The sequence below is a fragment of the Diadema setosum genome, chromosome 1, assembly GCF_964275005.1.
Source record: "Diadema setosum chromosome 1, eeDiaSeto1, whole genome shotgun sequence".
In the NCBI taxonomy this organism is placed as follows: Eukaryota; Metazoa; Echinodermata; class Echinoidea; order Diadematoida; family Diadematidae; genus Diadema; species Diadema setosum.
Window position 1 is genome coordinate 19,176,975 of NC_092685.1, and position 12,314 is coordinate 19,189,288.

Below are 12,314 nucleotides of genomic sequence, written 5' to 3' on the forward strand. Positions count from 1 at the left end.
GGGAATGACAATTTCAGAATTTCCCACAAAAAGTTTGCTTCAGATCGCTTTATTTCAATTCTAAAAACGCAAAAGTTCCGTCGAGCGGGATGGGGCATCCCCCTCCCACACCCTCCCCCTCTACCTCATAGACTTTGTACATACAAAAAAAAATAATGATGCACACGCGGAATAAGAACTAAATGCCGTGGTTTTGCTGTTATCAATTCCCTGAAAAACAAAAAGCCTTAATTATTTTCATTACTATTTTTTTTTTTGGGGGGGGGGGGGCGAGATGGGAACTAGAAAAAAATCCAAGTATTACACCAAAAGTTTGCACCAGATCGCTGAATTTAAGGTCTGAAAATGTAAAATCACCTTCGTGTGGGAGGAGAAATATCCCTTAATGACACCCTCGTGTGCATGCCTTTTCTGTTTGATTGCTTAACAGACAGCGTTCATGAAATTCATTGTAGGAATTAATACAAGAAGTTTATCTAAATGCTACCACTTCATGGGCAAATTATTCAATAGTAATCCACATCAAAATATTCTGCTACCTTAAACAAGTGGGGCCGCTTCAAGCCGATAAAACACGCAAAACATACATGAAATTGCACCATTTACAACATCAAAATGCAAAAAGGTCTCACGGGGGGGGGGGGGGAGGGAGGGACACCCCCTCCCACACCCTCCTCTCTAGCTCGCTCCGGGGGGGGGGGGGGGCTTGACCTTGACAACCCCCCCCCCCCCCCCACGGTCCCGCAGGCCCCCCCCCCCCCCCCACACACACACACACACACTGAAAAACGTTCCCCGGCCCCTGGATAATAGGGAGTTTTCGCTACAGACGGGAAGATCACCTGTGACAGTCCCCGTATACTCGGACTCCCGTCCCCATATCTAAGCAGTTTCGCTCTCCTGGTAGGACGGAGGCGTGGGGACAAGATCGCTGATTGGTTGACTGGCTGGCTGGCTAACTCCTGCCCAGCATCGGGACCGGACGCTATTTTGGCCGAATACCGTGCTCTTTTTCCCCAGGACGGGACGTTTCTCGGATTTGATCATGCGCAGAAGCAAATTTTGCACACGGCACGTTCAACAAACTATGTACCGGCTGCGTCGCGCTTGCGAAAACTCCATATATTAATTCATTTGGCGGAACCTCCCATTGAAAGTCAAAGGTCTTATCCAATATGTCACCTCCCCACTCCAACCCCCATGCACTCTGGTACAAATCCCACCTACATGCAGCAGCAACGACAAAAAAACAAACAAACAACAACAAATTATTAGGGTAAAGTTGTAATCTAAAAATCCACAGCAGTCCTTTCAGTTTTCTTTTTTTTTTAATGTTCTGATTATGATTTCATTCAGATGAAACAACATTCTCGTCACCAGTTAAACACAATAATCACAGGTTTAACAAGACATAAAAAGGTAAAGACAGAATGGAATGACATGAAATAGACCACAAAGGGTATAAGGCATGGAAGTGGATATCCATCGAGTCAATATCATGTGGGCTTCTTGAATGTATTGACCTACAGGATGGCGAGTTCCGCAGGAAGTCGTGGGGAACTTCTCGCTTGTCAATGTGCCCCCTTCACGTACTTTGTACTGGTCCGTCGAGTGAACGTCGGACCCAATGGCTCCTGAAGTAAGTTTTTTGAGTAGCGCCCTCTGAGACATTGAACGTCGTCGAGCGCAGATTAATCACAATCATTCACACGTACTCGTGGCGAATCTTTCTGTCGACTTATTGTCTGGGCATTTCTGTTGCATATCCAATTGCCGACAAATTGGCATTCAAAGATTCTATTCCAAATCATTATGTAAAGCGGCAATTTAAAGAGACAGAGAGGAAGAGATGAATATGGTTTTGGGTGGTATGGATGACGGTTTAGATGATCAGATTATTGAATATGAATGAAATTAAATATGTATGAAGCATATAAGTAGATTGTATATACTGCAAATTTTACTAATACTGTCGAGTTGGTTGTGTGTGACCAGTGTGCAGTGTTCGTAAATATAAAGTGATAAAATGTGAGTGTGCGTTTGTTACTGTCAGCACACACTTGGATCAGCAGTAGATCGTATTCCCACATTTTCGTTTTGAATTCCTTTTCCTTCTTTATTCTAGGCGGGCGGGCAGTGAAGAATTCGAATTCAAATGATCGCTCTGAGAGTCTTTTCTGTTATCGTATTTCGGGGTGGGGGTGGGGAGAAGTGTATTCAAACCAATGTTCTGATCATATTTGTTATAAATGAAATGAACGAAATGAACTGTCTCTCTATCTTCTATCTTTAAAACACGAACAAATAAACGAAATGAAATACCCAAGGAGGTATATCAGGCGAGATAGTGCCTCTTTCTTATGCGCTCTTGTAATCTACATTAGTTTCTCGTTCACTTTTCCACATCCCTCACAATAACACACACTGTTTGCAGTCTAGGAAATCCGTTTAACATGTTTAATCCACAGCACGAATGTCATTTCCGCAACTCTACTTGAGCAATGCAAGGCATGTAGTGTCACGCCATTATTTATAGTAACTGCATGATGGCGAACACACCCGACGCATATCACATTCGACTTTCACCTTCATGGAACCCGTTGGGCACGTCTAGTCCATAACCATACGAACGAATGTGCGCATCGTGCATCGTGCTCTCCATCTCGAATGATCGGATGAATAACATTCTCTCGCTACCCTACATATCATTAACATGACATTATATGGTATTCCATGACAAGGGTTCATGCTTATAAATCTTAGCCTGAAGTAAAAGAAATTCCAAAAGCGGAATTATCTATCAAATATATACACTAAGCAAGAGATCTGAGATAGTTTGAAGGAAATCGATATGGCCGTAATATTAGGAACGTGACGATTAAAACGTCAGCAAAATCATCTTTCGTTAGTTAAGGTTTTGTTTTGTTTTGATAGATACAATGTACTTTATTTTCTGCAAATCATAAAATCAATCAGCAAATCAATATACATAAGGTACATAATCATGAACATGTGGGAAATATACAAAGTAAATTCAGAACAGGGTCGTTTGACTTGCATAAGCAAAGATATAAAAGGAAATTAATGATATAATATACTGTATGCATGTCTATGCAGCGGGGATTACAACAACAATTGTAGTTAAGAAGCGATTATGCAGAGGGTCGCCATTGTAAGCATAGCTTGAAAAGATGGCCGGCCCGAGGAAAAGGTAGGGACGTACTAGATTCGTAACAGTACAAATTCTGCTGCGAAGATAGCAGGGGAAAATAAACTCTGATGTGTGATGGTGGTGAATGTGCGTGCAAGTGCTTGAAAGTGCACAAGGGCAGATAGGCTTGAATTTAGAATAATAGAAATGGTTTGCTGGAAGAGGGAACTATATGCGATGTTGCTATCGGGAGACCAATTAGCCATATAAATTATTTGTTTTTAGTTCGTATTTGAACTATACTGTAATAAAATGTGCTTCTTTAAGTTTGCTTTGAATGAAAACAAGGAGGCACACTGTTTCAACTCCTCAGGAAGAGTGTTCCATGTATCCGGACCGTGATGTCTGATCGACTTCTGAGCAAGTAGAAGCTTTGGTTTACTTAAATGAAAATCTTGGGAACGACGGGTTGGGTATGAGTGAATATGGTCATTGGTTACTAAGGCATTATGAAAAAATGGTAATAAATTTCGAGTGTGTTTGTACATAGATATGGCAGTTAAATATAAATGTATATCATGGGCCTTTAGAGTTTTTAGGCGATAAAAATGGGATCAGTGTGAGCCAAGAAGTTTGAGTGTGTGCATATACGAAGAGCCTTTTTCTGGAGAATAAAAATTGTGTACAATTAAGTTTTGCTACAGTTGCCCCATACGATATTACAGTACATTACATATGGTAAAAATAAAGTGTCATATAACATTATTAAAGTTTGATCATTAATTAAATACTTTATTCTCCTTAATACACCAGTTGCTTTAGATATTGCTGTTGTAATATTCTGGACATGAGTATTCCAAGTTAGATTACTATCTAGGGTCACTCCTAGAAACTTGGTTGAATGTTTCTCATCAATGTTTCTATCATCAATAGAAATACTTTTAGGAAGGGTGGGTTGGGATTGAAGAGTATGAAAATGTATAAACGATGTCTTATCAATATTCAGTGAAAGCTTGTTACTTCTAAACCATTTCGATATGTTGCTTAATTCCATATTTAGTGTATCAACCAGTGTTGCAATATCTTTGTGGGAATAAAAAACGTTGGTGTCGTCTGCAAATAAGATGAAGTTCAAACGAGGAGAGGAATTGATAATATCATTAATGTAAATCAAAAAAAGTAGGGGCCCGAGGATAGATCCCTGAGGGACACCACAATAAGTCATGACACGTTAGAATATGTTGAGTGACTGGATTTAAATGCAACATATTATTTGCGATGACTTAGATAACTTCTGAACCACGAGAAAATAATCCCTCTCCCGCCATAAATTGTTATGTAATTTTTCAAGTAAAATGTCATGATCAATAGTGTCAAATGCCTTACTAAGATTATAACTAAGGTTATACGCAGTCCTCGAAATAGAAGCCTTGATGAAGTGAATAGGACGTCATTTACATTGAATTCCTATACTCTGTTACAATTAGACTTACCTGCATGACTGTATATATTATCATAGTGCAATTGCGAATAATAGACATTTGTATTTTTGTAGACATTCTTTAGTCTTGATTTACAATGGAAGGATTGACTCCTATCAGGAATGTATTTGATTGCCATTTTCTTGCTATATCTTGAGTAGAATCAGATTATAAGCCACTGAATTAGGCCTATATAATAGACATACAATTATATTGCCGTACCTACGCAGTGTCTTCGAGCTTTTACATGGGAATTTCACTCCATCAACAAGAAAAATGGTAACAATCGTGTGTATTAAAGTGTGTGTGTGTGTGTGTGTGTGTGTGTGTGTGTGTGTGTGTGTGTGTGTGTGTGTGTGTGACTGTGTATTTTTCTAGTTTCGGTTCTTTCAACAATTTCACTCGCTTTCAATAACATTCGCAACAAATAATGATATATCTTTTATAATGTGTATTGATGGTTATGAAATGAAATCTATAGTAATCAAAGTATAAAATGTGAATGAAATCTTGGAACAACGAATGGGCCAATCTACTCCATGACGTCAGCAATATTGTCCTTAGTAATCAAGGTTTTGTTGTGAATGGTGCGATACTTCGAACCACGTAATTTGCTATTGCTGTGAAGGGGTATGAGTCATCTCAAACGTCGCACAGACGTGACAATGCATGCCTAGCATGTGGAAACGCCTATGCCCTTGCACAATAATACGGGGGTGCCACGTTCTATATATAGACTTCATATTCCAAGTCACTGCATGCTTCCGTCGTCGTATCGTCTCTTTGTAAATGTAATGATGATTGGAGTTGCAAGAGACCTGTTTAGATCAATTACTTTTCATTAGATATTCATATTTTCATAATATCACAAGCGATAGATAAATTTCAGGAGATATGGATATTCACTTGTACTCAGTTCTACACTCACTGTCATCCATATGGAGTATGTGCAACCATTATGTAGCCTTGACAATAATTACTATAATACTATCTTATGTACACATCCACAAATCGGCGCCAAGCCTGTCTTGGGTTGTCATGCAGACATTTCCTATACACAAATAAACATTTGCCTTGAGAGTTTCCGGTTAAAATGGGCAGAGATGACTTTAAAATAGACCAATCGATAGGGCCACTTTTGGAGGCACCGAGGACCATAACGTTTCAACCAGAGACAGAGAACATTAAATGTTTAATATTTTGGATCAAAATGCTTACAAAAACATAGGGGAAGATGAGGCAAGAAATCAAGGTGGTGGATGCGATATTGTGGAGGGATCCTATACATTGGAAGCACTTTCAACCAATCACTTATACAGGAGGAATTTTTGATCCAAAATGTATTATGAAAACGACTAATTAAAAAAATGCCTGCGAATTGGACTCCAGTATGGAAATATGTAGAACAGGTGAATGCATGGATAACACTATTTGCATGTTTATTGTGTTATTATTGTTATTATTATTATTATTATCATCATCATCATTATTATTATTATCATCATCATTATCATCATCATCATTATTGTTGTTGTTGTTGTTGTGCTAGTCCTCAGAGACAATTAGGATCCATAGACTTGAAATAAACCGGTCTATGTCATAATGACATCATATGTATATTTTGATATCGGTTTATATGATAATAATAATAATAATAATAATAATAATAATAATGATAATAATAATAATAATAATAATAATAATAATAATAATAATAATAATAATAATAATAATAATATGTATTAATAATAATAATAATAATAATAATAATAATAATAATAATAATAATAATAATAATAACAATAATAATAATAATAATGGCCTCTTATAAAGCGCTGAAGTCCATCAATAATGATGCTCATGGCGCTCTTACATAATAAAGATGAACAGTTATATAATACAACCCTACAATATTCAAATACGATAACTAGAGCAAATGAAATACAAACAAAAACAAAATGCTTACCATACATAACGAAATAAATCTCAGAACAACAATTGCAGTTACTGATAGTTGTGAAATTTTTCGCCTAAATTAGTCCGTTCCATCTGTATGGGATTGAACATGCATATACCGTATATCAATTTTAGTGGGTAATGTACTTTTTCGTAACATTTTATAAAAGCAAAAAAAAAAAATCCTCTATATTTAAGAACGAAGAATAAACGGCTTGCAAGGGCCCATTAGCGTATCGTTAGAACAGAAATACTTCCTCAGAAATGTCACATATCGAATTAAACAGGATTGTTAAGCTGGTGCCGGACGTGATACAAAACACGTCACATTTTTCGACTAAATCCGTTCCATCTGTATGGGATTGAGCATGCATATACCGTATATCAATTTTAATCATGTCCTAGAATATGCAATTCCTGCGAGTCTGTCGTAAGCATCTTACACTGTAAATAATAATTGTGTATCACTGATACAGTCTATATGTTTACGATGTAAGATGCCTACGACAGAATCGCAGAAATTACACATTATTCTCAATATTTCAAACATATACATAATAATCATAGTAATGAATGACAATTTTGAAAAAAAAAAAAGAAAATGTGACGTATAATAATATATTATTATTATTATACGTCACATTTTCCTTTTTTGTTATTATTATACGTCACATTTTCCTCTTTTTTTCAAAATTGTCATGCATTACTATGATTATTATGTCAGCATGTTTGAAACATTGAGAATAATGTGTAATTTCTGGGATTCTGTCGTAGGCATCTTACATTGTACACATATAGACTGTATCAGTGATACACAATTATTGTTTACAGTGTAAGATGCTTACGACAGAATCGCAGGAATTGCATATTCTATAGGACATGATTATAACGTTTGTCTCTGTAATGCATTGGTATATACGTCAAACATAAATTACGCAGAGACACGATGAATGGACTTTGCGACCAATATTGTGAGTTGCGACACACCGTCACATTGTCAGATGCATTTTGTACCTGAAGGTACATATTGTGGTGGACCAGGGAGGTGGGTAGACGTTTCCAAAACGTATACCTCTGAACGACAACGAGAGAGAGAGAGAGAGAGAGAGAGAGAGAGGGAGAGAGAGAGGGGGGGGGGGGGGGGAGGGAGGGAGATATATATATATATACGCAAACAACACGTAGGCAGTTCTCTCCAGTGTGAACTGGTCGAACCACTTCCGGGGGATTGATTCCTAATCTACCACACTCTTTCGCAGTATAGGAGTGACGAAATCAATATTGGGGCAGTTTCTCACGTAGGCCTATATATGGGTCCATTGAACTTCTTATTTTTTTTTTTTCGCTGATTGCTTCTAAACAAACACATATAATATTTTCTTTCTTGCACATAGTACCACATTTTATAACATTCCCATGCTTTATTCTGTTGTTCATTTTATAAATGTCGTGTATGGTCAAGGAAAATAAAATGTGATATAGACCAATAAAAAACGTGTGAGATAAAGGTGCATTCAATGAGGTTGGACACGCTCGATGCTATAATGTGCATTCATGTTTTAAGCATACCTGCTGTTTGATAGACAGGAAGTCGTATATTGGTAAACACATTACTCCTTCTCGAAACAATGTAATTTCTACTTTGTCAATCATCTAATCCCATATGGACAACTACGGGAAAATACAAGCTAATGTTCTGGATATGCATATTTGTACGACGAACTCATTACGTCATCACTAATGAAATGTTAAAAAGCATACAATTCTAAAAAGAATTCGAGATTTATTTTATGAAAATCGGTTTTGAATTGCCCGAGATATTCAAAAACAAAGTACTTGTAACTACAAAGCTTTCATAATATAAGGTGGGTTCCACCTTATATTACTAAATTGGATTGCTTCGTTTTCGATATCTCAGCTACTTCAAACCAATTTTCGTCAAATAAAGCTTGGTTTCCTCTTAGAATTATATGTTCTTTCATATTTCATAAGAGATTTCTCATTATCTAAAAAAATCATCATCGAGAAACGTTGGAAACCTCAAAACCCATCTCAACAGAATCTGTACCATCTCTTTAATGATGTCCGCCATAACCGGGGGCTTCCAACACAAGAAGAAGAGATGATTCAATGGTATGCAATGAGTCAGGTGCATTGCTATGTCAGTGCACTAATTATGCAAATTCATTATTAGAGGCATAACACTGAGGCATAACACTGAGGCACCCACTTATGGTTGAGACATTAACATTAAAAAAAAGATCAGCACCTGAACAGAATCAGTCTATAGCAGTAAGACAAATTCTGATCAAAACTAATCCGTTGTGGAGATGTCATGGGCGTAAATCCCGGGGGGGGGGGGGGATGGGGGGATATATCCCCCCAGAAATGGAGGAGGGGGGGATGGCCTGTACAATCATCCCCCCCCCCCTGAAATTTGAGAAAAAAATGGAGGAAGCAGAAATGTGATTGTATCAATTTTGGCATATTGCATGACGTTTGTACGCCAGCCTTCAGACAGGTAACAGAGCTGAACAGTATTCTATATCTTGTAGGAAAATGTATACATAATTTTCTCAAGCGCTCGCTCGCTTCGCTCGCTCGCGAAGAAAGTAATATCGACATAAGGTAATATGGTCAAGACGTTGACAACGTCAAATAGCATAGGCTTATATGTAAACATGCTATGAAGCGAGTAACTCGGGACCATCTGCAAATTTTGTACGAAAACAAACAAACAATAACAAAAACTCTACCGCCATAATTGAACTCCCCCCCCCCTCCAGTTCCTGAATCATTCCTGAAACGATGATGACTCTGATACATCTATGGGCATACCCAGGGATGATCAGGGGCGTCGAATCTATCTGGGGGGGGGGGGGGGCAAAGGGGCATTTTTCGTGTAAGAATTAATACAAGAAGTTCATCTAAATGATACCATTTTATAGGCGAAATTGTTCAGTAATAATCTACATGAAATGTACTGCTACCTTAAACATGTTGGACTGTTTCAAGTCGATAAAACACGCAAAAAATGCATCAAATTGCACCATTTACAACATCAATATGCAAAAAGTTGTGGGAGCTGTGGGAGGGCAAACCACCCTCCCCCCTCGCTCGCATCGCTCCCTCGCATCTACCCGCTCCCCCTAAGATCAAATCCTGGCTACGCCGGTGATAGGCCTTCACAGTGATGTCGCACAGGCGGAGAAAGAGCTGAAATACCACGATGTAGGGCTAGTCATTCAATTATCTACGAACATTTCTTTTTCTTTGATTTGATTTGATTTGATTTGATTTTATTGGTTCCTGCATTATATCATTGCTCATGCAGATACATAAACATATATCATATACATTAATGGTACCATACATATAAATGGATATACATGAACACTAATTGCTGACAAAATGAGTTTTTTCATTACCTTCAGAATATACAGCAATACATTTCTTCATTGCCTGTACATAAATGTCCAACAGAACAGTGATGCAATGAATAACGCAGAAGGGCTACAGCTTAAGCATTGCTTGATTTGCATGCAGCCCTCGTACATAATACATAACATATAGGAAAATAGGGAAGGGATGACTTGCATAGAGATAGGGATAGGAGAAAGGAGAGAGGAGAGGTCTGTCTGCTTTCACTATTACACAAAGTTAGAACACCTGGATCTCTGAAGAGCAAAGCATGGCAAAGTATTTTCTCACCGAGGTACAGGTGAACAGTTACAGGTCATGGTCGGTTACATAACATTACGCAATAAATTCAGAACAACGATAATTCCACGAGGGAATTTCATATACAATACAATTGCATTGACATTATAAGATCACTGATATCCAGAGAGCAGCATTGTCTTTACAGCTTTCTTGAAAGAATACATAGACTTTAAAGTTCGAATTTCTGAAGGAAGAGAGTTCCAAATATCAGGTCCAGTGTGTCTGATAGATTTCAGAGCCATCACTGTTTTAGGATTTTGTAGATGAAATTTATCAGATTGCCTTGTGGGATAAGAATGTATATCCTTGTTTAAATGAAATAATGAGAAAAAAGAAGATGGCAACTGACCGTTATACAAACGAAACATAAAAAGTGAATTTTGCAAAAAATTAAAATCATTTACCTTTAGTGTTTTTAATTCTACGAACAAAGGATCTGAATGGTCCCGATAACCTGAATTGGTGCATATACGTATAGCTTTCTTTTGCAGAAGCAATATACTGTCAATGTGACTTTTCGCAGTTGCCCAAACAATGTTACAATATGAGATGTTCGATAATATCAAGGAATTATAAAGCATAAATAAAATATTCTTTGGGACATAATACTTAAGCTTACAGAGTATACCAACGTTACGAGACACTTTATCTGAGATATATTGCACATGAGCATTCCATTTCAAATTTTCATTGATATATATTCCAAGGAATTTGACACTTTCTTTTTGTTCCAATAATATACCATCCACCATAATATTCAAATGGTGCATTTCATTTTTATGCTTCTTGTTGTGAAAATGAATAAAATTTGTCTTTTTTAAGTTGAGTGACAATCTATTGCTCTTAAACCATGTAGATAATTTCGGCAATTCAGTATTAAGAGTTCTTAAAAGCGACTGAAAATCAGAATTGGAACAAAATACATTGGTGTCATCAGCGAACAGAATATATTGCAGTAACTTAGAAGAATTTGTGATATCATTTATATACACTAGAAATAGTAGTGGTCCCAATATGGATCCTTGTAGGACGCCACAATGTATAGGTAAAACTTCAGAATTTACCGATTCATAGTATACATATTGCTGTCTATTCGATAAGTAATCATCAAACCATTCCAGTGGAATGCCACGAACTCCATAACAATGTAATTTGCGTAAAAGGATAGTGTGGTCAAGAGTGTCGAATGCCTTGCTTAGGTCCATGAACACACCAATAACATGTTTTTGTTCAGCTAAGGCAGTCGACACTCTGTCATACAACTGTCATACAACTGTCATACAACAAATTACTCTCGTGAGTAGTAGCCGCATCGGACAATTGAGATCTCACAACATAGATCGTTGCTATATCAACTCTCCCTGCAGGCAATATACATCTTACTTGTTCTTTGATAGGAAAAATCCCAAATTTCACCCAAAGTGTGCACCAGATCGCTGAATTTCAGGTCTGAAAATGCCAAATTTTCCTCGCGGGGGAGGGGGATACCCCCCTCCCACACCTCCCCCCCCCCCGCTAGGCCGCTCCGCTCCCTCGCACAGATATTCAAACTGCAAGTCCCTCCCCCACCCCCACCCCATTATCAAAACAGAACGATGCCCCTGGGATGATTGCTTTATTGACTCAAATCAAGAAAACTGGAGAATACAATACAAAGAAATAGATCCCATAGTAGCATTTAATTGAATTTATGTGGACATTATTCAGGACTGCGCTACGTTTTTGAAAGGGGGGGGGGGTCAAAATCGCCTGTCAGTCAAGAAGAAAGAACATCAAAAGACAAGAGAAACAACAACAAAAAAGTCTTCATACTTTTGAAGTTTGATTTTCCGCCGAAAGTCAGCTGACAACCAAAAAACAAAAAAAAACAAACAAAAACAGGAACAAAAAGTCTTCCTATTTTTGCTGCCACTTCCCTCCCACTTTATATGGAAAAGAGTGGGACATTATTGATCCCTGTAAAGTGTGTGTGTGTGTGGGGGGGGGGGAGAACCTCCCCCCCC